Source organism: Lithobates pipiens, unplaced genomic scaffold, assembly GCF_037356315.1.
Source record: "Lithobates pipiens isolate NorthernLeopardFrog02 unplaced genomic scaffold, aLitPip1_a1.2 Scaffold_8, whole genome shotgun sequence".
NCBI lineage: Eukaryota > Metazoa > Chordata > Amphibia > Anura > Ranidae > Lithobates > Lithobates pipiens.
In genome coordinates this window covers 218,044,643-218,071,884 of record NW_027507903.1, presented here as the reverse complement: position 1 = coordinate 218,071,884, position 27,242 = coordinate 218,044,643, and the positions used below count along the sequence as shown (strand labels likewise).

Genomic DNA, 27,242 nt, shown 5'->3' with positions numbered 1-27,242 from the left:
AGATATATACTGTATGAGGTATCTCAGAGAAAAGAGCAAGCATAGAGTGGGGATAAAACATTTCCTGTATCCGATAGCAACAGTGGAATTTTTACTCGAAGAGAGGTGACATGAACTGTTGGATTGGAGGAGCCTTATACAGGTCCAGTGATACCAGCATGAAAATGCTTCACACCTTAGAAGTGGTGCCCTCTATGCAAAAAAAGTATCTGAAGCATACAAGTGTCATTAGTGTAATGTAGTCAGCCACAGAGTACAAAGAGTTAAAAGTGTCATGGCAGCTCACTTCTAAGTGCAGGAGAACTGATTTAATGTTGACTGTTCATGACTGCATCTCTCAGCCTGAGTTCAGGCATTCGTTTTGTTTGTCCCCACTAGGGCATCTAAGCCCCATCCACAAAACATTATGCCATTATCTGTCCTCCACCAGCATGTGGAATGCCTTTAGGCATCAAGAGGCAAATGAGGAATACGAAGGAGGAGTGTTGGAGGTTAGGAGGAGGAGTGCTGGGGTGCTAACAGTGAGGAGGAAATGTTTTAAGGAGACTTCAAGGTTGGCATTTGACCCCTCCCTGTTAAAAAAAATCTGGGTACTCTACTGTCACCATTCTACAGGGTGTACAAAATACCAATCTCAGTAGGCAGTGCAAAGAAACTTTTTCTAATGGTGCTTATAGGCATACCTGCAGGGGGGAAACTTATAGCAATAGGCTGGCCAGCTTTTGAATATGGACTTTAGGACTTGACACTTTTTTTCTGACACACCAGCCTTTTGTTTGCAGCACATGATGGCATACTTGTGCAGTAATTTGCATGCACCAAAGTACCACATCCCCTAATGCCATAGCTGAAATTAAAGTATAAAGCATAAGCTCTATATACTGTATTTACAGATTTGGCAGGGGTTCTATGCAAGAAAAGGCCACCAGCTTGGACACCAAACTTACAGAGGTGGAGACTAAAACAAGTTCTTCCAGCACTGTCTGCACTTTTTCAATTTGTCCTCATTGCATCCCTGACATCCCTGGGCTTTTCTGACAATGGAACGGTATTAATAGCATAATGGTGGACACTGGCATTTCAAAGTTGGAAACCTCACTCAAGGAACCAAATGAAACAGAGCAGAAAATACTAACTAGGTATATAGAGTATACAATAGAGTTGCAATGCAGATCAGTTAGGAGATTGGTCATGTCGAAGCCATCCAATCAGAATATTCATCCAGCATTGATTAAAATAAGAATATTTTATATTGGATCAATAAAGATGGAATTGTGGTTGTTTTTTTTATCAGTCAAGAAGACAATTAAACACTTCAGGTTCAGCTGAGGTGGAAACTACTAAAAGCAGCAACATAAAAGAGTCAGATGTATACAATGAAACTATCCATACCCCATTTCCTTGCAACAAAAAAAAATCTGACTCTTGACTGGCAGAGATGATTGCATTGGCTACTAGGAATGCCAGCAATGTTACATAGGTGAGAGTAAAGAAGACTGTTTCTAATGGGTTAAATGTAGCACACTGAAGCACAGAAAGGTCTAAATTGACCTTTTGTGGTATCTGCACATTGAAAATGGTGTGAGCCTTTAAAAGGGCCAAGGTGCAGAGTCTGAGCACAAACATCAGAACTCCACCAAAGCGCCCAGTAAGCAGTAAAGGATTGTCCTGGTGGGGGTATACGAGGAGAGAGGAGAGAGAGAAGGATTATTAAAAGTCAGCAGCTACACTTTTTGTGGCTGCTGACTTTTAAATGGGTTGAACTCTACTTTAAGAGGGTATATGAAAACATGTGATTTTATCAAAAATAATTTCAATAACTGTGATAAAACTGTTTACTTTAGGATCCCTAAAGAGGATATGTGGCCATAATTTGAAGTTAGAAGAATGGAGGTTTAACCTAAAGTTGTGGAAAGGGTTCTTTACTGCTAGAGCAGTAAAAATGTAGATCTGCCTTCCTCAGGAGGTGATACTAGCTGAGCGTATCGACAACTTCAAACAACATTTAGATATTTTTCTCAGGAAGCAGAATATGCAGGGCTTTGTGAAGTGTTAAAGAATAAAAATCACACACACAGGCTGGGCCTTATAAACTATGCAATCATGGGCACCTTGGGGTTGATTTACTAAAGGTAAATACTGTAGACAGTGCACTTTTGAAAGTGCAGTTGCACTCTGCAAATGCAGTTACTCCAGAGGTTAGTAAATGAGGGGAAGCTCGGCTGACGTCCATCATCCAATCATTTGCAAGCAAAAATGCAGTTTTTTTAAAAAATTTTCCTTGCAAGTAATTGGGTGTTCTTTGTAAAGTGAAGCTTTACCTCATTTACTAAGCAAGCACCTGTACTTGCAGAGTCCAACTGCACTTTACAAAGTCTATTTGCCTTTAGTTAAATCAACCCCTTTGCGTTTTGGGTTGACAGGGCTCTGCCCCTGTCTCCCACAATCTCCAGCCTCAAGCCCGCAAATCCCCTGACATATGCCTTCCCAGGATAAAAAATAAGCTACTGTGCTGATGCATTTGCAATGAAATAGTACACCATTTTATTTTTAAATGGCCTTTAACCACTTTCAGACCGGACCATTTTGCTGGTCAATGACCAGAGGTCTTTTTACAATTTGGCACTGCGCTGCTTTAACTGGTAATTGCGCGGTCATGCAATGTTGTACCCAAACAAAATTTGCGTCCTTTTCTTCCCACAAATAGAGCTTTCTTTTGATGGTATTTGATTGCCTCTGCGATTTTAATTTTTTGCGATATAAACGTAAAAAGACCGCAAATTTTTTAAAAAAATGATATTTTCTACTTTTTGTTATTAGAAAAATCCAATAAACTCAATTTTAGTCATACATTTAGGCCAAAATGTATTCAGCCACATGTCTTTGGTAAAAAAAAAGTCAATAACTGTATATTTATTGGTTTGCGCAAAAGTTGTCACATCTACAAACTAAGGTACGTTTTCTGGAATTTACGCAGCTTTTAGTTTACGACTGCCTATCTAATTTCTTGAGGTGCTAAAATGGCAGGGCAGTACAAAACCCCCCCAAATGACCCCATTTTGGAAAGTAGACCCCCTAAGGAAATTGATAAGTGGCATGTTGAGCCCATTGAATATTTTATTTTTTTGCCTCAAGCGATTGAATAATGACAAAAAAAAAAATTTTTTTTTTTTTTTACACAAAGTTGTCACTAAATGATATATTGCTCACACATGCTATGGGCATATGTGAAATGACACCCCAAAATAAATTCTGCTGCTTCTCCTGAGTACGAGGATACCACATATGTGGGACTTTTTGGGAGCCTAGCCGCGTACGGGGGCCCGAAAACCAAGCACCGCCTTCAGGCTTTCTAAGGGCGTAAATTTTTGATTTCACTTCTCACTACCTATTACAGTTTTGAAGGCCATAAAATGCCAAGATGGCACAAAACCCCCACAAATGACCCCATTTTAGAAAGTAGACACCCCAAGCTATTTGCTGAGAGGCATGTTGAGTCCATGGAATATTTTATATTTTGCCACAAGTTGTGGGAAAATTACAAACTTTAATTTTTTTTTATTTTTTTTTCACAAAGTTGTCACTAAATGATATATTGCTCACACATGTCATGGGCATATGTGAAATGACACCCCAAAATAAATTCTGCTGCTTCTCCTGAGTACGGGGATACCACATGTGTGGGATTTTTTGGGAGTCTAGCCGCGTACGGGGCCCCGAAAAGCCAAGAACCGCCTTCAGGTTTTCTAAGGGCATAAATATTTGACTTCACTCCTCACTATCTATTACAGTTTTGAAGGCCATAAAATGCCAAGATGGCACAAAACCCCCACAAATGACCCCATTTTAGAAAGTAGACACCCCAAGATATTTGCTGAGAGGCATGTTGAGTCCATGGAATATTTTATATTTTGCCACAAGTTGCGGGAAAATTACAAACTTTTTTATTTTATTTATTTTTTTCACAAAGTTGTCACTAAATGATATATTGCTCACGCATGCCATGGGCATATGTGAAATGACACCCCAAAATAAATTCTGCTGCTTCTCCTGAGTACGGGGATACCACATATGTGGGACTTTTTGGGAGCCTAGCCGTGTACGGGGCCCCGAAAACCAAGCACCGCCTTCAGGCTTTCTAAGGGCGTTACAGTTTTGAAGGCCATAAAATGCCAAGATGGCACAAACCCCCCCCCCAAATGACCCCATTTTGGAAAGTAGACACCCCTAAATTTAGGGGTACACTAATGAGACTAGGTAATAAATGGTGGGTGCCCTGAAACTATAAAAAAATAACTAACCAACCAGCGTCACCTGTAACAGTTATATGGTGATCACTGGTGAAAGGGTTAACTAGGGGGCAATCAGGGGGCTTTATGCGGTAGTATATGGGGGTCCCTGGCACTATAAAAAGCTGCGGCGAACCTAAATACCTACCTGCCTAACTAGCGTCAACTGTGACACTAATACAGCGATCAGAAAAATGATCGCTTATTAGGCTGGGTTCACACTGGAGCGATGCAGGAACGCCACGAATCCGCGGCGGGTTCCCGCATCGCATGCCTCCCAGCGGCAGTTCACACTGCCCTATGCGAACTGCTGGGAGTGTCAGTGAAATGTTAATGACACCCCCAGATCAGTTCGCATATCGCAGTGCGATCTGCAAACTCGGATCGCATGGTGTGAACACCCATGCGATCCGATTCTGCTGCGGACTAAAAAAAGGGTCCCGTGCGAATTTGCGGCGGGTGCGGCGCGAATTCAGCCATACTATCTGTATGGCTGAACTCAAATCGCACAGAGATCGGATGTGATTTGCACTGCAGTGCGGTGCGAATCACATTCGTTCTCATAAACCACTGCAATGTGAACCCAGCCTTAGTGACACTGGCGATGGGGGGTGATCACGGGGTTAAACCTTTATTGGGGGGGTTAGGGGGTACATTAGAACTAAAGGGGGCTAACCCTAACTGCCCTAACAGTTATTACAGTCACAAATGACACCAATGCAAAAAAAAAATGCAATTGGTGTCACTGTGACTGGGGGGGGCAGGGGTAATTGGGGGGGTGATCGGGGGGTGAAGGGGGGGTGTGAGTGTGCCTGGCATGTTCTACTGTGTAGTGTCGTGTTGGTGCAACTCACCGATCCTCTCTCCTCGGTGCCGGAACGAAAAATACCGACACGGAGGAGAGATTACATCACTTCCTCTCCTGTGTTTACATTACAGGAGAGGAAGTGATGTCACGGAGCATTTCTATTCGTCGGGAGCGATCGCGAGGGGGTGGCCATGAATGAATGGCCGCCCCCTCATCCCGGATCGCTCCCGAACGAATACCGACCGCCGCAGGCACCGGGGGGGGGGCCCGATCGGGCCCCCCACCCGCGGGAAGGCAGGGACGTATATATACGCCCATATGCCTGCCCGTGCCATTCTGTCGACGTATATCGTCGTGCGGCGGTCGGCAAGTGGTTAAAGTATACCTATGGTCAACATGTAAAATCATATATTCATTTTCATATTGAATTTCTTTAAACTTAGCTTACTCCTATTCATCTGAATAATCTTGAAGACTTATGCCCCATACACACGGTCGGACATTCCGACCTCAAAATCTATCTGATTTTTTCCGAAGGATTTTGGCCGAAACTTGTGTTGCATACACACGGTCGCACAAAGTTGTCAGAAAACCTGATAGTTCTGAACGAGGTGACGTCAAACACATACATCAGGACTATAAATGGGCCAGTAGCCAATAGCTGTCATCTCTTAGTTTATTCTGAGCATGCTTGCCGAAACACAAAAAATGCTCTGGTCATTAAGGGGGTAAAATCTTCTGGGGCTGAAGTGGTTAAAAGATCTTTCCCAACCTCTACATACAAAATCCCCAAGGTACACAGAATTTGTTGTTTCTAAAGAACATTCAGTACATATTTACATGTACTTTAGGACACCAATGCCTACAAGCCCTACACTTCCTACACTAACCTGTCCCACTCTATGCATTTTATCAGCAGTACTCCCTATCCTTTCTTCATCACAGCTAAGCACATTACTGAGGGGAACCCTGCTTTTTTATAGTGGGGGCCTGGCACATAAGAAAAGCCGCCATTATTGGCGATTGAAAGCCACCTGACCTAACATCATAGTATATTGTTGACAGTTAGTTGCCAAAGGTCCACATTAGTTTTCTACATCAGTAAACTTCAAATTCCTTGTACACACGGTCGGAGATTCCGACGGAATGTGTCCTATCGGACCATTTTGTCGGATATTCCGACTGTGTGTGGTCTTCATCGGACTGTTTCCGTCAGCATATCCGACGGACCAAGTTTTCCAACATGCCGGTAACATTTTCCAACAAAATGCTCCTATCGGACATACTCCGATCATGTGTAGGCTACTCCGACGGACAAAGTGCCACACATGCTCAGATCAAATTCCTAGACCAAAGCTATTGGCTACTAGCCTGAATGTAGTCCCGTCGTAACGAAATAACGTCATCACGTTATGTACAATCGGATTTTCTGACAACTTAGTCCGACCATATGTATGCAACATCACTTCCGGACCTCTTCCGGAATTAATCCGTCAGAATAACTCCGACGGATTTGGTTGTCGGAATCTCCGACCGTGTGTACAAGGGCAAATGCGTTGGGTTTGCCACAAACCGAACCATAAATTGAATGCAAACTCATTCATAATCACAACTAGTTTAAGATACTTAAGTACTTCCTAAACTAAAGATCTAAAGGTCTAAAAAAAAAAAGACTAGAAATTCACAAAATAGAATACTTATAAAATAGCACAATTCGTACAAAGATCTAATCTTGTTACTATTTGGCTCATATAGTGTTACAGTAGCATGAGTTACCTTTTTGTTATTTTATTCAGACATACATAATTATAGATATCTATTATAGCATAGCGCAGGAAAAATGATACTGAATGGTGCTAAATTGAGTGAAAATGTTTATTAATCTATAAAGTTTATAATCTAATGGTAATAGTTTGATATTGCATTCTGTCTTAAGTGAGAAATAGATTTTGACTTTGTTATAGATGAGCACCTCTAAATAATTTTGATGGCTGTCACAAAACAATTGAATGAATCACTGCACTCCATTGACTTCTATTCTCCTGCTCGGTCCCAGCAGCATTAAGTTGCACCACATTAATATTTCAAGCTGCCAGAAGGAAAATCTATTTCTTCTAATTTTGTTTTCTAAAAGATGATAATGTTGGAATACAAAGTTAAAGCAGAACCCCATAAAAAATATTATTTAATGCAATAGTGTACTGTATACCTTTAAAATTAATCAAATGTATTTTTACATCTGGCATAAGTAACAAAATCTGTCTTGAGATTAGACTGTGTCAGTCCTTGCACAGTAACACAGACCGGGAAAGTGAAGCAGCTAATAAAGCTTTGCTGCATGCACATGTGCTGTGCTGAGATGAGAAGATCCCAGATAGCAAGCAATTGTGTTGCAAGTTTGAAAATGATTTGCTAAGCTATTGCTAAACTTGCCAGGCTTCACACGTTTGTTGAATAATTGCTGCAAGTCCGCATTGCATGACTCCAGATCAACTTTCTTTGTTAACATTTTGCAAGTCTGCTTCAAGTTCTGGTTCAGTTAGGCTGTGCTATAGTCATCCCACCACAGGGGTCACTGTGACTGAGTTTTCATACTTTAGACTTGCGGGGCTCTTTGCTCTTGCTAGAGACTTGCCATGCAAATTTGCTACAAATTGGAAAAGTGTCAACTAGAACCTGTGCTTCAAGTGCTCTGCAGGGGTACAACTTGCCAGTGAAAATATGAAGCAAGTTAACAGGCTTACAATTCAACACTGCCACAAATTTGTGGCAAGTTATCCTTGCTATCTGGGAGAAAACAGTTCAGCATGTTGCGTCTCTTTCCTTGTCCAATTAGCAGGTTGGGAGTTGATACCATAGTATTCCTTGAATCTAGCAAATAACATGATGTCACCTTCCTGTGCTGTCTGGCAGAGGGGTATAAATCACAAAAGTGAGCTAAATGGGAGGATAATACTACATTTCTGTATATTTTGAGGTTTGCCTAAAGTTCTTATTAATGGCCTCTTAATACACACACATTCCATTTTTGTGTGCTAGCACACACTTTAATGTGTGGCATTTCACATGTTGCATGTTGTGTTTTATTGCTCTTTACTGCAATGCATAGTAATGTAGCCAGCACTTACACACAATCTTGTCAAACAAGCAGCAATAACGCTGAGTGAAAGCAACATTGGGGTTGAATAGACTGTGCACTTTGCAAGTGCAGTTGAATTTATTTTCACCACAGCTTAGTAAATGTGGTAAAGAGCTGCTGATTTCCATCAATCACGTGAAAGCAAAAATGCTTTTTTTTTTTAAATTTTCCTAGCACCTGATTGAGTATTCTTTAAAGTGAAGCTTTATTACATATACATTTACTAAGGAAAGGAAAGTGCACAGTTTATTTGCCTTTATCCACCCCTCTGTGTATATTTTCCACTACGCTTAAACATTATGAAATCTGTCATATCAGTTAGGAAGTAATATGATACAGCTCTATCTCACTAGAAAAGTATTCCTGTTGACCTAACTAGAAAATGTTTAGTCCACGGGTGCTCAACCTGTGGCCCTCCAGCTGTTGTGAAAGTCCCATGAAGCATTGTAAGGGTAATAGCTCCAGGCATGAATCCCAAAAGGCAGAAGCATGATTGGAGTTGTAGTTCCGCAACAGCTGGAGGGCCATGGGTTGAGCACGTGTGGTTTATTCACTCAGACAGCCTTCTTTCATATACTGCTGCATTCATCCATTCGAAATAAGAAAACTGGATCTAATGGACAGGGCGTTTGTCTTATTTTACGCCAAATATATTTTTTTTCAATTTGCATTTTTCTAAATGTATTTATCCCAGAATGTGGATTTTATATCTGCATTTAAATGTAGATCACTGGTTAGGATACGAAGCATAGCACTGTTAAACTATCTGACTACACTTCATAGCTTGCACTTTACAAATATAGAAAGCTTCAATGCAATTAGTACATTGTTAAAGTTGTGATGGAGGATAATCAATTCTATATTATTTACACATTAAAATGAACATATAGGGACATACATACAGTAGCTTCAAAGACTCTCAGTTAAAAAATATTGGCCCTTTGGGGGTTTTGTTTATCCCCGTTTTGTCCTTATGAGAAAATCCTTAAAGACAAAGCTGAAGAAAGCACAGATGTGCAAGCAGGTCGTGATAGACTCTAAAGCAGGGATATGCAATTAGCGGACCTCCAGCTGTTGCAGAACTACAAGTCCCATGAGGCACAGCAAGACTCTGACAGCCAAAAGCATGACATGCAGAGGCAGAGGCATGATGGGACTTGTAGTTTTGCAACAGCTGGAGGTCCGCTAATTGCATATCTCTGCACTAAAGCCTAGAACACACAGGCCATATGTCGGGTGCCATTGGCTGATTCAATAGAAACCTGATGACATTCAACCAGTGTGTACTGCAGCTGGTCCGACAGAAGCTGACAATGGTTGTTCAGCAAGGTGCAATCAAAAGTTTCATATGTAGTGAAACATCCCACTGTGAGATACTTGCAAGATGACATTTTTTATATATGTTGTAATTAAAACTTTCATTTCTTTCTACAGTATCTTACAAAATAAAACAGCAAATGACTAAATAATAAAGTTGCTTAACCACTTGCTACCCAGGCCAATTCTTACATTTCTCTCCTACATGTAAAAAAATAATAATTTTTTTGCTAGAAAATTACATAGAACCCTCAAACATTTTATTTATATATATATATATATATATATATATATATATATATATATATATATATATTTTTTTTTTTAAGCAAAGACCCTAGAGAATAAAATGCCGGTCGTTGCTTGTTCTGTGCTTAAAAAATAAATAAAAATAAAACAGTAAAATTAGCCCAATTTTTTTGCATAATGTGAAAGAGGAGTTCTAGGGTGAGAATTATTGTTCTCGCTCTAACATTTGTGGCGATACCTCACATATGTGTGGTTTGAACACCGTTTTCATATGTGGACGGGACTTACATATGAGTTCACTTTTATTATTATTGTTTTATTGTTAATTTTACTTTTTTTTTAGTTTGACACTTAAAAAAAAAAAATTGATCACTTTTATTCCTATTACAATTAAAATGTTAAGAAAGCAGTTGCTATAATTATTGCCCATGGGCTTTGAGGATTGAAAAAAAATGAACCCCTTAATCTATGTGCAATGGCAGTAAATGTTTGCCTGCAAATGTTTCCAAACAGGAAATATTCCAGCTAAAAATTCTCAGTGCTTGAGGAATCAAGGTACATTCCAAGTGTTCTTGCCCAATATTAAAGGTTCAGCATGTCCAAAATTTATACCACATATGTTGCTATTTGCAACATATGTCTCAATCGTATCTCGCATGGCCAAAACATCAGCCGCTTGGGTACCACATGCTTGACCAGACATATGTAGACCTGCCATGCAGCTCGTTGGCAAGCGTACCTCAAAGACCCACACCAAAGAACAAAGCGGACCTCTCCTTGCTCCTCATCAGCTGGGATCTCCAACCCCACTAGACCTTCAGTCCTCTCTGAAACCTGCTCTGAGAGGAATGAAGGTGTAGAATTAGGTGTGTCAAAGCCAAGTGCTTCCGGGCACTCTGCTAGCAGTACACCCATGTCCAATTATAGCAGGCAAATTTTCCTGCCCCAGCTGCTGGACCGTCGAAAGAAGTTCACTCACAGCCATCCACATGCCCAACGGTTGAATGCTAGCTTGGCTAAATTGCTAGCACTTCAACTGCTGCCATTTCAGTTGGTAGACTCGGCCCCCTTTCCGTGAGTTTGTACAATGTGCGGTTCCTCACTGGCAGGAAACGTCCCTTTTTCTCACGGAAGGCGATTCCGGCTCTCTACCGCCATGTGGAAGGCAATGTCCTTGCCTCGCTGGACAGGGCGGTCAGCGGTAAGGTGCATATTACCGCTGACTCATGGTCCAGCAGGCATGGACAGGGACGTTACCTGTCTTTCACAGCCCATTGGGTCACTCTTATGGCAGCTGGGAAGGATGCAGGACAAGGTGCAGTAGTGTTGGAGGTTGTTCCACCACCACGCCTCCAAAATGCTACTACTGGTTGTGACACACCTCTTTCTTCCACCTCCTCCTCTTCTTCTTCCTCCGTGGCCTCTTCCAGTGCTCTGTCCTCAGAACCAGCGGTGCTCCATAGGCGTTCAAGGGGCTATGCAAATACGCAGGCAAAACAATGCCATGCCGTGCTTCCGCTGGTTTGTTTCGGGGACAGGAGCCACACTGGGGCAGATATTTTGTCAGCTCTGCGGGGGCAGGCCGAGAGGTGGTTGACGCCACGCCAGCTTAAGCCAGGATTGGTGGTTTGCGACAATGGCACCAACCTCCTCTCCGCCCTCCGACAGGGACAACTGACCCATGTGCCCTGTGTGGCTCACCGTCTTAACCTGGTGGTGCAGCTGTTCTTGGGCAGGTACCCGGGCTTACAGGATGTCCTGAAACAGACCAGGAAAGTCTGTGTGCATTTCCGCCGATCATTTAATGCCTGTGCTTGGCTGGCTGAGCTCCAAAAGAAGTTGAACCTGCCCAAGAACCGCATTATATGTGACATGCCCACCAGGTGGAACTCAACATTGGCCATGCTGCAGCGGCTGCACATGCAGCAGAGGGCCATCAATGAGTACCTGTGCGACTACGGCACCAGGACAGGGTCAGGGGAGCTCGGTTTTTTCTCACCAGGCCAGTGGGGCATGATCAGGGATGCATGCACTGTCCTATCACCGTTTGAGGAGGCCACAAGGATGATGAGCAGTGACAGTGCATACATCAGTGACACTGTACCTCTTGTCCACCTGTTGGAGCATACACTGCGTGGAATAATGGACAGGGCACTTGAGGCAGAACAGAGGCAGGAAGAGGAGGACTTCATTGCCTCTCAAGGCCCCCTTTATGCAGACAGTGTTCCTGCTGTCCCACCCATCACACAGGATGAGGAGGAGGAGGAGGATGATTGTGTCAGCATGGAGGTGGAGGCTGGCACTCAGTATCAACAGCAGCAGCAGTCTTGTAGGGATGATTTACAGTCCCAAGAAACCCGTGGACTTGTACGTGGCTGGGAGGAGGTAGCTGCGGATCATGTTGTCCTTAGTGACCCAGAGGACTCCGGACCGAATGCCTCAGCTAACCTACGCTGCATGGCCTCCCTGATCTTGCAAAGCCTGCGGAAGGATCCGCGTATTCTTAAGATCAAGGATGGCCACTCTCCTTGATCCACGGTACAAGGGTAAGGTTGCTGACCTTATCTTGCCGTCGCAGAGGGAGCAGAGGATGAGACATCTCCGGGAGGCCTTGCAGTCTTGCAGAAAGGTCTGTGCAACGCGTTGTCAGAGACTGGGAGGTTACAAACTCCTGGTCCTGGACAACGTGTTGCTGAGGCATCGGTCAGAAGGAGCGGTGGAGAAGGTGGCCATCTGACCGATGCGTTCAGACAATTTTTTAGTCCGCAGCCCCAAGGTATGATCGGTTCCAGCAACCATCGCCAGAGTCTGATTTACATGGTGCAGGAATACCTAGGGGCAAGGTCAGACTTGGACACCTTTCCCACCTAGAGGATGGATCACTGGTCAGAGCTTGCACAGTATGCAATTGAGCTACTGGCCTGTCCTGCATCCAGCGTACTTTCGGAAAGCACCTTCAGTGCTGCTGGTGGCTTTGTTACCGATCACGGGGTGTGCCTGTCCACTGACTCGGTTGATTGACTGACCTTCATAAAGATGAATCAGTCTTGGATCACCCACACCTACCAAGCACCTAAAGCTGATGTAACGGAATAATTTTTTTTTTAAATATCACATCCCTTCAAGACTGCCTATGCTGATGCTGAGTGACTGTCCTGTTATGTTAATTATCTATCCTCTTCCTCCTCTGATATGTTGGAAGAACATTTTTGGTTCTGGGTGATGCCACCAGCCCAATGTTTCAGCCCCTGTGGGCGTTTAATTAAAATTTTTGAGGAAATGCTTTACAGCAGGGCTCATTCCTGCACTACAACTAGAGTATATGGGAGAGGTTGCAGTGTTGTGGCACCCGCACCAGTGCCTAAGGCCCAATTTTTCAGCCCCTGTTTAACAGGGGAGCTTAATTACAATTTTTGATGCAATGCTTTGCAGCAGGGCTCATTCCTGCACCACAACTAGAGTATATGGGAGAGGTTGCAGTGTCGTGGCACCAGCACCAGTGCCTAAGGCCACATTTTTCAGCCCCTGTTTAACAGGTGGATGTAATTACAATTCTTGATATAATATTTCACAGCAGGGCCCATTCCTGTAACTTTGAGGACTTTTAGTGTTGTGACACCAGCACCAGAACCACCAAAGGCCCAGTTTTTCTACCACTGTTCAACAATGGCATGTAATTACAATTCTTGATATAATCATTCATAGCAGGGTGCTCCAGCGGCCACCAAGAGTCACTTTGAGGGCTTACAATGTTGTGGCAACACCAACACCTTGTTCCGCCATTTCTGCAGAGCATATAGGGCAGGCCCCTACTTTCAAGCATCGAACTTACAAATGTCTCCTTCTTGCAAACGGAAGGAGACAACAGGAAGTGAGATGAAAAAAGACGGGCAGCAAAACAAATTATACAGGGATGATAACCCTTCCCTATGTTTTTCTTAAAAATAGATTTTTTGACTGGAGCTACACTTTAAAAATGTACCAGTTCAAAATTACAAACAAATTCTACCTAACACAACAAACCTACACAGTCCCTGTCTTGTTTGCACCGCCTGTATACTGCTGTTCTGAGTATATAGGGCCTGGGGGCCCCACGTCTTTCCTTTTTTTAATATGGGTACGGGGTTCCCCTTAATATCCGTACAAGACTCAAAGGGGCTGGTAATGGGCAGGGGGGGCTACGCATGCCATTTTTCTCAATGATTTTCATCCATATTGCCGGAACCAGAAGCAGTTTTAAATGACTTTTTTCCATTAAATGTCATTTTGTGCAGGGACTATTCTAAACACGGGAAACATGTGGCACTTCACAGTCATACTATAGACACCCCCAGGCACCATATTTAAAGGAATATTTCACTTTTTTTCACTTTAATCGTCAATAAAATCAGTGCTCCCACAAAAACGGCCATTTTTAAAAACATTTTAGGCATTGACCCATGTCCCCTGGGGCAGGAGCCAGGTCCCCAAACCCTTTTTTAGGACAGTATCTTGCATATTAGCCATTAAAATTAGCACTTTTTATTTCAAACGTTCGATTCCCATAGACTTCAATGGGGTTCTAAAATTCGTACGAATTTGCGGTCCGTTCAAAAGTTATGATGCGAACCGAACCGGGGGGTGTTAACTCATCCCTACTGAAGAGTTAAACCACCAATCACAGCTCCCATATGGACAAGAATTTAGTCGAGAGTTATGGCAGAGGGATCTCACTGCTTCACTCATTTAATTTGCATTACATTTGTATAAGAAGCTCAATGATGAATGAAAAGCCCAAAAGGCTCCATCTGTAACTTAAATATCACTTTTGGATGAACTGACCTTTAAAAAGTATAACAATAAATAAGTTATTAAGCTGCATAACAATAATGAAAAAAAAATGCAATCTCCCCCCCATTTTTATTTTTTATTTATTTTTTAAGACATTTTTATTTTTTATTTATTTTTTAAGACATTTTTATTTTTGTGCAAATACGTTTGAGTTACTAAAACTAAAAAGTATACATGTTTTGCATACAAATAAAAATTCTGCAAAAATCTATATTAAATCAATCAATTTCCCAAGCCTTTGTTATTCTCACAGATTACCAACATGTTTTGTGTAAGGCAATTCACCCATTTTGCCGTACACAATACATCAATGTCACAGTGTTTAGAGTAACACACATTATTAAACATATTGCTTTTGGGCTTCTTATTGTTCATTGAGATCATTGGCTCAAAAAAATAAAAAAATAGCTAAAATGAGAGTATCCTCCCATGACTGTTCTCTACTACCATGCAGATCCTCCCATGACTGTTCTCTACTACCATGCAGATCCTCCCATGACTGTTCTCTACTACCATGCAGAAGCATGCTGGGACTGAAGCATAAAAAATGTAGTGCAACTGTGTATAGTAACCATTCAGCTTCTAGGTTTTGTTTTAAAAGCTTAATTGAACAAATCAAAGTTAGCAGTTCATTGGTTACTATGCCCAGCTGTACCAGACTCTGTGTGCTCCAGTTTTAGTAAAGCACCCCCCCCCCCCCTCGCCCATTGTGTCTGTGCTCTAATGTTTTTATAAAAATTTAGAACTGAAACATACATTCACAGTGAAATAGTTATAAAGGGAAATTGTATTGCTGCACTAAGGGAGGAAGAACAATAATGTGACTTAGTGAGTTGCAAAAGCAATTTAATATTAACTTCAGAGGAATGACCTAAGGGGACATATTTGGTGTACACGGTGTGATTAATGGACCTAATAATGGTTTTTACCACTCAAAGTCTCCATCTATTGTAATTATCCCACAGATAGCAATTCTATATTATAATTATTTTAATATGATAGTTAAAGCTCACCAAATTCCTGGCTTAATTTTTAGTGGTTCGTTATTAAAGGCTAACTGTATATTTTACAATATGTGTTTTTATTAAATTACCAAATGTATACACTACTCATTTTTTAACCATATACCTAGTACTTATGTTGAGAATGTCTTCATGCATCTCCAAGCAGTTTTTGGTGCATGAACCCATTTGCTTCAAGAAAAAAAAACTGCTTTTGTTAGCTACATGAATCATTAAGTCAAGTAAGAATTTTGAAACTGGTGTGAGAAGGATGGTGAGGGGTGTTGGGAAAAGCAACCAACTAAATCATAGCTTTCATTTTCTGGATTAGGGTCTCCAAACTATGGTCTGAGAACCACATATGAATGCCTACAAGATTTTTTTTGGCCCAAATTAGCTCTGATATCATGGGGGGCTCCTGATGTTAAAATAGGAATCTAAAGTGAGGGTGGGGCTCTGATGTGAAAGGGCGCTCCTGATGTGAAAGGGTGACTTTGATATGAAAGGGGGGACTCTGATGTGATGGAAGCTTCTTATTTGAAAGGGAGATCTGATGTGTTGATGAGAAGGGGGAACTTATGATCTGAAAGGGAGAGGCTCTTATTTGAAAGGTGGGACTTGTGATGGGGAATTTCTGATTTGAAAGGGAGATCTGGTGTGAAAGGAGGACAATGTGGCCCTTGTATTGAAAAGACTGGAGAATCCTGTTCTAAAACATCAACCCTAACCCTGTCTTTTAATATGATATAGTGCTTGGTGACGTACATTGTAATTAAGACTGAATGCAGCATACCATTAGAGATTTTTCAGATCTCAGCCATTGCAAATTACTTGTTAGCCAGGGCAAAAGGAAACATTGAAAACTAAATGTTGCTTTAAAATACTGCAGATATCCTAATGGAACAGTGACTAGGCTTCAGCACTGTCACATAATGGAAGGGATGCTGTACCTGCTCACTCTAGGCTGTGACACCAATCAACACAGTTTGGTGGAAACTGTGACGAATTAAGAAATGGATGGGGATGATTGGAGAGGTACCAGTAGTTTGTGGATTCACACATACACTGTCCCTTTGCCCTTAATGTCTCTTTGTGTTCCTTTAACCCACTCAATCTAACCCCACTGTAAACTAACATTCTTCTGGCATGTTGCGTTTTGTTAGGAGGACATTCATTAAAGTCCTCCTCTCCCAACTGCAGCTTTCTCAGAATATTGCTCTGATGCGCACAAGCATTTTGAGCCTTTCTAGTTTGCAGGCAAACACATGGCAACACTGTTGCTAATTATGAGTGGTTCAACATTGTCAATAGTAAGTGCTGTTACTTGCAGTATCTCCAAGTAAGACACTTTGTAACAGAGTCACAAAAACTGGCAAGAAAATTGTGTACAATCAGGTATGATGCCAAGCATACTGAAGAACAGATTTAGGACTTGCAAACACTTTAAAGGGTTAGTGTAATAATTGATGCAGACTCATTTGTTTTAGATCAAATTGTAGTTTTCAGTATTCATTTAATCATTGGGGACAGGCAATTAACTAATTAAAAATAATTATTATACAAAATACATTATGCATTAGGAAAGCTAATTTTATTTCTATTTTTTAACATTGTGGTGCATTTTTCTGCTTACTACAAAAATGAGTGATGAGAAATTCCTTTTAGTACACAAAGCAGTTAAAAAGTTACTGTTGAGTAAACCAGTACATACCAAAATGTTAAAATTTGGTTTGGCCAGAATGACCAGATGGCTCGTGAACGAGTTAAATTGCTTGAACAATGTCATAAGATAATAACTAATCATAGTGACTAAAAACATATTTTGCTAGAACGTAAAGTGGTTGTAAAGGCTCAAGGTTTTTACCTTCATGCATACCATGAAGGTAAAAAACCTTCTGTGTGCAGCAGCCCCCCAGGCCCCTCTAATACTTACCTGAGCCACAGCTTGATTTAGTGTTGTGCACAAAGGAAGCGACTCTCCTGGGACATTGGCTCCCACTACTGTCAATCACAGCTAGTGAGCCAAAGAGGAGAGAGGGGGTGGGGCCGAGCATTTGTGAATGGACACACAGAGCAGTGGCTTGGGCGCCCCAATAGCAAGGTGCTTGCTATGGGGAAGTTGGCAGGAGGGAGGGGCCAAGAGCGACGACTGGGGACCTTTGAAGAGGAGGATTGAGGCAGCTCTGTGCAAAACCACTGCACAGAGTAGGTAAGTATAACATGTTTGTTTTTGTTTTTTTATCTGCCTTTGATATCACTTTCAGATAACAATGTATGGCATATGTTGACATTCTAGCACTCAAACAAATAAAAAATTAAAATAAAAACTGTGTAGTTTGTGCTTAATTTGAAGGTGTGCTTTGCATTAACATGCTCGTGGTAGTATTTACATGTGTCGCATTAAGGCAGCCCATTAAAATCAATGGGCTTCCAATGCACAAAAATGTCCCAGTTATTGGATATGTAAAACATTTTTTGCCGCAATGCACTACGGTGTGTTGCAGCACTTTGTCATGCATGTGCCATGGCTTAGAGCATTGGGATGTACCAAATGCATCAATAAAAGAATGTAAATCGCTCATAAAAATCTTTTGTCAGTGTTTAAAGTGACGTGTAGATAAACTTGTGTTTGTTATTAAAATAAAACTTTTGTGAAAGGCATGTGTTTTCTCTGAAAGGTATGTGTAAGGCCGCGTACACACGGGCAGACTGTCTGTCCAACTTAGTCCACTGAAACACATTTCAGCGGACAGTCCGCTCGTGTGTGGGCTTCAGCGGACTTTTTCAGCGGACAGTCTGGCGGACTAAGTATTTCGGAATGTTGGAAATACTGTCCCCTGGACTCGCATTTCGGCGGACAATCCGCCCGTGTGTGTGCCAGTCTGCCCTACTTTTGAAATGAGCGGACTTTTCCCGCCCGGAGAAAAGTCCGCTCATTTCGAGCGGGTATCCAGGTAGGCGGGGCCCGCGAAGGAGACGTCGCTGGACCCGCCGCCTGGTATGGACTTAAAGGGAAACCCCAACACCGAAAAAAATCGGCGTGGGGGTCCCCCCCAAGTCCACAACAGACCCTTGTTCGAGCACGCTACCCGGCCGGCCAGGAAAGGGGGCGAGCGAGCGCCCCCCCCTCCTGAGCCGTACCAGGCCGCGTGCCCTCAACATGGGAGGGTGCCTTGGGGAAGGGGGGGGCCGTGCGGCCCCCCCACCCCAAAGCACCTTGTCCCCATGTTGATGAGGACAAGGGCCTCTTCCCGACAACCCTGGCCGTTGGTTGTCGGGGTCTGCGGGCGGGGGGCCACGCTGCGCGGCCACTTATATAGGGACAATGGGGCGGTGTCACATGGCTTTATGTCACATGGGTTGGTCACATGGTGACCCCGCCCCCTTACGATGTCATAGTCCCCATGTGACATCAACCCATGTGACCAACCCATGTGACATAAAGCCATGTGACACCGCCCCATTGTCCCTATATAAGTGGCCGCGCAGCGCGGCCCTGGCATTGTGGCCGGAGAGATCGTCGAGGCAACATCTCCTGGAGAAGAAGAAGAAGAAGAAGAAGAAGAAGAAGAAGAACGGAAGGCGGCGGCGACAGAAGACCGGGCCACCGCCTGTAAAAGAGCTATAAGAAGGCGCGGTGGCCCGGCAGAAGAACCGAAGAGGGGGACAAGACCCCCGAAGTCGGGAGAAGAGGCCGGCGGCGAGGAAGAAAGCCGGACTCCTCCGCTAGCAAAAGAGCTACAAGAAGATAGCGGAGGAGTCCGGCGAGAAGACCCCCGAAGACGGAAGACCCCCGAAGCTGTGCAATAAAATATTTTAACCCTGTGTTGTGTTTTTTTTTTGTACTTTTTTTCACAGGTGAATGGGTAGGGGTACATTGTACCCCATACTCATTCACATAGGGTGGGGGGCCGGTATCCGGGGGCCCCCTTATTAAAGGGGGCTCCCGGATTCTGATAAGCCCCCCGCCCGCAGACCCCGACAACCAACGGCCAGGGTTGTCGGGAAGAGGCCCTTGTCCTCATCAACATGGGGACAAGGTGCTTTGGGGTGGGGGGCAGCGCGGCCCCCCCTTCCCCAAGGCACCCCCCATGTTGAGGGCACGCGGCCTGGTACGGCTCAGGAGGGGGGGCGCTCGCTCGCCCCCCTTTCCTGGCCGGCCGGGTAGCGTGCTCGGACAAGGGTCTGTTGTGGACTTTGGGGGGACCCCCACGCCAATTTTTTTCGGCGTTGGGGTTCCCCTTTAAATCCATACTAGGCGGCGGGGTCAGCGACGTCTCCTTCGCGGGCCCCGCCTACCTGGAGACGCACTCGAAATGAGCGGACTTTCCTCCGTGTGTGGGCGAGTCCGTTCATTTCAAAAGTAGGGCGGATAGTATGGCGAACTTAGTCCGCAGTATTAGTCCGCTCAAAAAGTGCCATGTGTGGGCAAGTCCGTTCATTCGAAAGTATGACGGACTGTCCGTCGGATTGTCTGACGGACTAAGTTGGCCAGACAGTCCGCCCGTGTGTACGCGGCTTTAGTCCTGGCTTGGTTATACTTATTATGATTGAGCTAAACTTCTTATTTGACCCCTAATCCCACCAGTGTTCAAAAGTTTGGAATCACATAAAAATATTCATGTCTTTGATAGCAACTAATATTCATGAAGGCAGAATCAGGCTGGGCGCACATATGCTACGGCAGAGGCTCACAGCATGGGTCTGGGAAGCCCCCCGCGCACATTCATATTGAAACTTCTCGATTTCAGGGACAGGGACCTGGTTATACGAGAAACCAGAAAAACTGATGTTCTGAGGTATGAGGACTTATTCCATTGACACCCAGAGGCAGAGGAGGTCCTTGGATCATGTCAAGCTTAACCACTTGCTTACTGGGAACTTAAACCCCCCTCCTATCCAGACCAATTTTCAGCTTTCAGCGCTCTTGCACTTTGAATGACAATTGCGCGGTCATACAACACTGTACCCAAATGATATTTTTATAATTTTTTTCCCCAAATAGAGCTTTCTTTTGGTGACATTTGATCACCTGTGCGATTTTTTTTTTATTAAAAAAACAGAATTTAGAAAATTTTTAGGTTTTTTTGTTTTAAAATTTTATAATGGGTGATCGGCTTTTTTTTTCTCCTCCTCTGTCAGCATGAGGAGAAAAAAAAAGATCAATGAGCTTTTGTTTACATCATGAGATCAGCTGTCATTGGACCAGCCCCTTACTAAGATCGGTGATCATCCGAGTCTCGGTTACTCGGTGATCATGGCGCGCACTGGGAGTGTGCACAGGGGAGGCCGTCATATGACGGCCTCCCAGGAATTCACATCCGCGCTGTGGCCGTCATTCGGCCATAGCGCGGATGTCAGGTGATTAACCTCAGAAACAAGAAAATTAAGTACAGCATGCTCTTCCCGGCAAGACTGCAGGTACAAGATGGTAAAACTGTACTTCTTCATGTCTCCCGAGGATGCCTCCCAGTGGCTAGATAGCCTCCCTAGAGCCTGAGAACCTCCGGATCTTGTCCCCTTACTTCACTGGATTATACCCTTTCATAAGTAAGCATTCAGGCTATTTTATCCCTGCTGACCTGACTGTAGGGTGTATTGATGGAGCCCTGCCTTCCATGCCTTTATTTTGCAGTCAAGGTAAAACAAAAAGATAGCAAAAAAGGTAAAAAAAAAAACGTAGTTTACTTCCTCTTTAAATGAACCGAATGCATAGAAAATACGAGTGAAACTATTAAATCACCATGACAGCTAAGCAACTAGTAATTTTTACAAAAACAGCATACACAATTCCCTCAATAAAGATGAAAGGATTTGAATATAGTTTTTGATCATTCCAGTGAATTGGAACATTCAAAGTAGAACAATGAAAGTGGAAGTTACTAAGCAATACATTTGATACGGATTATGGGGTTGACTGAGGAAAATTCACTTGTATAATGGTAAACCAACACCTATGGGTCCAGACCATCAGAATCTCAGAAAACCTCTTCTCTGAGCTCCAGTCCCAGCCCTCCACGTCCACAGCGGCATTTTAGTGGAGTGGGAGGTGAATACATTTTAAAAAAAAACAATAACTATTAATGCTTCTTTTTTCTTCTGTGTTGCTCCATATCCAGAATTAAATTTCATGACTGATTCATTATACAGCTAATAGTAATATATATAGCTATCTGTATTATGGCCACAGCTCAATAAACTACAATAAATCCATACACACAAGGATGTGAGCCTTCAGCAGCTCATGCCTGACCTCTTTAGTTCCCTTGCAAAGAAAGTGAAAATAAAATTCATGTGACCCTTCTCACTTCTTCCAACTTCTTGGGTAGACTCATTATCACTGCACTAGTCACATTATCTCCACACCAGCCGAGTCATTTTACCAGCTTTATAGCTTTGTTACGTGCAGTTGTAGAAACAAATAGCTCCTCTATTGTTGCTTCCTATGGGCTGAATTTTAGCTGACAGATGAAAAACCCTTTTTGTTTTCTTTTTTACATTCCAAGACTGTGTACAACAGTGTTTTGATTTTTAAATATAACTTTTACTAAAATACCATTTGCAAACTGTTAAGTGGCTTAATACTTTTTAAATCAGATACTTTTTTATTGAGAACATTTTTAAGACCGATACATACAAATGTAGCCATGGTGTTGCAGCTAGTAACAAACAATCCACCAAATCACCCCGCTGCCAGACTTCATACATCACTTCCACAGACAATGAACAGTCTTTTGCAAGTTTTAGTTTTTGTTGTTTTATTGGAGGGTACAACTTTGATAGGGATTGGAATATGGGATGCCCATAGGATTAATCATTGCAATCATATTTATAATTGAAGCACAAAAGAACAATGCCTCCTGCTGCTGCCTAGCACTCCATTCCTCACTTCACTCAGCCGACTTCTCCCCCCAATGGCATATCTCCTCAGCTTATATATGAGGCCCGCCCCTGCCAATACCAATTGGGGATTGGTCAGAACTCACACACAAGCTGCCTGCCATTCCAGGTCCAGGCCCAGCCCATTTGCCTCAGAATTGAAGTGCAGGTGGTCACACCCACTGCTACTCTGACCACTCCCAGCCCCCAGATCAAAACAGACAGGCCTAGCTTGCAGACTAGGCCTGCTTAAATTTGTCTGTGCTGAAAATACTAGTAAAATAACTCTTACTAGCACCTACTTACTGGTAGAGGGTGCTACACAAAACATGTCCACTAAACATAAAAAGTTACATTTACAAATCCCCCCCCCCCAAAAAAAGAAGGACATCCCAGGTAGACCATGCACTTAATCAAAATAGCAATAGGTTTAAAAAATAAAAATAAAAATTTAAATAAGTAAATTAACAGTAATATATCAGAAGAAGTTCTGTTCAATTTAGCATTTACACCTTAATGACGTATATGTGCTATTTTCCCATACCAGGGAACTATCCTACCAACGTCTAGTAGACTTATCAGTGGGCTCAACATAACACGTCTTCTTAAATTAAGATTAATCACATCAGACCATAAAGCGATTCTTGGTGGGAAATTTGATATCCATTTATACAGTATGAGTTTGCGGGCTATATACATAGCCTGCAACCATATCACATGCATTTCAGGTGGAAGAATATTTTCTGATATAATACCCAACAAAGTATTTTTGGCTCAGAATGAACATGATTAGAGCATAGAGTATTTAAGGTGTCAAATATATATAATCTGAATAACGATACAGCAACGCCACATCATATGTATAAGTGTTCCAGTTTCAGTAGTGCATCTTGGACAATTTGGTGTAGCTGCTTTACCCCAGGTAAATAATTTTTGAGGAGTGTAGTGAGACCTGTGAATAATAAATAACTGGGTCAAACACTGTGTTAATACTTTAAAATGTGTTTTTTTTTTTTTTATCTGCCATCTACACAAGTGGGATGGTCTCCCCCACTGTAACCCTATTTTATCTCCTACCCACTGGGGTCATGACCTGGTGCCAGTTGCAGCGAACAGTTCTGCCGAACACTAGTTTTTCCAGCTCATCTCTGCCACCAGGAGAACTGGTAAAGAACAACTGCTATTTAGACAGTCTGCACCCTGGAAATGTCCATATCAGCAGGCAGAGGGTATCATAATATATCTACTTACTTTATAATCTCATTTTATTTTTATACCATTTGCAGATTTTTTTTTTTTTTTAGAGGAGTAACATCAGTATACACAAAAATAAAAAGTAGGTAGAGCAAAAACAGAAAAAGTAGAGCGAACAGTGCTCAAATATCACTATATGTGATATGCAGCTGGTCCATTCATCATGGATCAATATAGCGGTCATACATCTTATATTCAAACACAAAAAGAGGTCAAGGTATCAAAACATTGATATACTGGCACATATTTAATCAAAAGGAAGTGAAAAAGGATACATAGTGAATCCTTATCACCAGCCAATGACTTAAGTAGCAGAGGGTATAGTGCAGTCCGAACCTATGCAAAATTCCCAAATTTTATGAAACTTATGGGGGGGGGGGTTGTGGACTCCCATTGCATAATTATGGATTTTTTAGCATAAAACATAACAAGGTGTAGAAAAGAGTTTTTGTAAAAAGCATTCATCAGCAATATAACCAAATATGCACCTTAAAGGATTACAAATATCAGGTATTTGGGTAATAGAATCAATAAAGGCAGGTGACCTTTGACCAAAACGTTCTGACTGGCGGACATTCCCACAACATATGATAGAATGTGCCATCCGCTGAGGAACATCTGCAACAGATGGCAGAGGGCAGCCTGTTCAGATGGAAAAGGAGACATGGAGTATAATATGACCTATATAAAAATTTGGCCTGTATAACTTTATCCCTAGAGGAGATAACCCCAGGGACCTGTAAAGGGAAAATTTCCTGCCATATTTCCTTAGTAATTTCCAGTATATTTGAGCACCATTTAAGTTCTGTGCGATTAAGTCCATCAGTTGTGGAATGCAGAAGGGATGCATAATATGTAGAGATCAGTTTAGAATGAGAAGGGTCAGTCAACAGTCATTCCAGGGCAGAGGTTTGTATAGAAATATTACGGAGACCAATTTGTGATGCAGCAGTATGTCGCAATTGGAGATAGCAAATGTAAGCTGTGGGGGGAAGACTGAAGTCTCTGCAAAATTCTGCAAAGGAGCAAAAGGTATTTTCAAAAAACAAGTGGGAAATTAGTTTTACTCTGTCCATCCTCTGAAAATTCCTGCAGACACTGGTTGTTCCATAAAGGAGCATTAGGGGGAGAATACAGTGTTCACACCTGATGGTTAGCAATTTTGAGAGTTGGAATAACCGCAGTGTCATGGATAAAATACTTGTGCTATCTCTACCCCTTGTGGATTGACGATGGAGCAAATTCTATTACCCTCTAGAATAGGTAATAGCATCGTATCTTTAGCAATCCTAACTGCTCTGCCTCCCCAAATAAAGGAAGTAAGGATAGAGTTGATTTTCTGGAATCTGCACTTAGGAATATATACCGGAGAATTACTCAGTATGTAGCGGAAACGTGGCAGGAATATCATTTTGGAAATATTTATCCTATCCATTAGGGTCAGGGGGAGATTAGACCAAGTTTTTAAGGTGCTTTTAAGTGCAGATTAGTTTTAGATGTTGTGTGAAAATAATCAGGATTTGCTAACTCCTACTATGTCGTTAACCACTTCAGCTCCGGACCATTTGGCTGGCCAAAGACCAGAGCGTTTTTTTGCGATTCGGCACTTTAACTGACAATTTCACGGTCGTGCAACATGACTCGCAACCAAAGTTGACGTCCTTTTTTCCCCACAAATAGAGCTTTCTTTTGGTGGCATTTGATCACCTCTGCGGTTTTTATTTTTTGCGCTATAAACAAAAAAAGAGCACCAATTTTGAAAAAAACACAATATTTTTTACTTTTGCTATAATAAACATCCCCAAAAATATATTTAAAAAAATATATTTTTCCTCAGTTTAGGCCGATATGTATTCTTCTATATATTTTTGGTAAAAAAAAATTTGCAATGAGCCTTTATTGATTGGTTTGCGCAGCAAAAGTTATAGCGTCCAAAATAGGGGATAGTTTATGGCATTTTTATAACATTTTTTTACTAGTAATGGCAGTGGTCTGTGATTTTTATTGTGACTGCGACATTATGGCAGACAGATCGGACACTTTTGGCACTATTTTGGGACCATTCACATTTATACAGCGATCAGTGCGATTAAAAATGCACTGGTTACTGCGTAAATGTGACTGGCAGTGAAGGTATTAACCAGTAGGGGGCACTGCATGGGTTAAGTGTGTCTGAGGGAGCGATTCTAACTGTAGGGGGGATGGGCTACGTGTGCCATGACACTAATTACCACTCCAGATCACAGGGAGCTGTGATCAGAGTCCTGTCACTAGGAAGAATGGGTAAAATGCTTTTTTACATCAGCATTTCCCCGTTCTTCCTCTCCGTGAGACGATCGGGGGTATCCCCATGGACATAGAGTCCACGGGACCCGCAATCACACTCACGGAGCTTGAGCGCGTGCCCACAATGCCGCACCTTCAAGGGGCAATGTACCGGTACGTTAATATGCCTGTACGTGCCCTTCTGCTGACTTAGATCAGCGCGGGTTGGTCAGCAAGGGATTAAAAATGTGCATACATGGGAACCATTAATGCACGGAAAACTGATTCTTTTCCCTTTTGGTGCCTATTTTATATGGTGTATTATCATTTGATTAACCTAAATGAACAAATATGTGGTGAGTTTCATATTTACCAATCTGTTACCAAAGGAAGCATTATCCCTATTGCTATAGGCTAAAAAGAAAACCTTTTATATGGGATTCTACATATGTCTCCAATAGTGCATACACATAAGTTAATAAAAAGTATTTCCATTTTTTATTATTACAAAACTGACATTTAAAACATAATTGGTACACGCAAATGTACAGTATGTTTATTACATAAGATATCATATTTACACCTAGAGGCGATTCAGTTCGCATTGTGCGCTATACAAGTATTTCATTCATTCATTCATTCACCATCAACCTATCTGCATCATCATTTATTAACATTAAACCTCATTTGCCACATAGCTGCCCAATTAAACAGTGCATTGAGGTCGGCTTGTAAGTTGGAGACATCTTGTAAGGACATTTTTTCCACTGCATAGGTTGGTGTCGTCTGCAAACACTGAAATGGTACTGTTATAATCCCAGACCCTATATAATTTATAAATATAATAAAAAGTAAGGATCCCAACACAAAACCTCTGGGGGACACCACTAATAACCTAAGCCATTCAGAGTATGAATCATTAACCACTACTCTCTGAATACGGTCTTTTATCCAGTTTTCTATACATTTACAAACTGATTTTTTTCAAGCCTGAGGAAGTAGGCCCTTTACAAAATAATCTTGAGTGGGTGACCTGGGACAAAGAGAACCTTTTTCAGCTCTGTATATAAGAAGCATGGGGGAGATCATGTCCATAGTGCAGATGATATTGACAAATGAACCACTATGGCTCAAAATTGATACTGTCCAGAAATGTTTAGACAGAACAAAGGTGAATATTGCACCTGGACCAGATCGGAGACGGTCCAATC

The 27,242-nt window shown here is 42.2% G+C and overlaps 1 protein-coding gene across 1 annotated transcript in view; it reads right to left on the bottom strand.

The window, feature by feature from the left end:
- IMMP2L (inner mitochondrial membrane peptidase subunit 2) overlaps positions 1-27,242 on the bottom strand; it is a 1,432,488-nt gene that overhangs the window by 91,614 nt on the left and 1,313,632 nt on the right. The gene's annotated exons all lie outside the window — the stretch shown is intronic.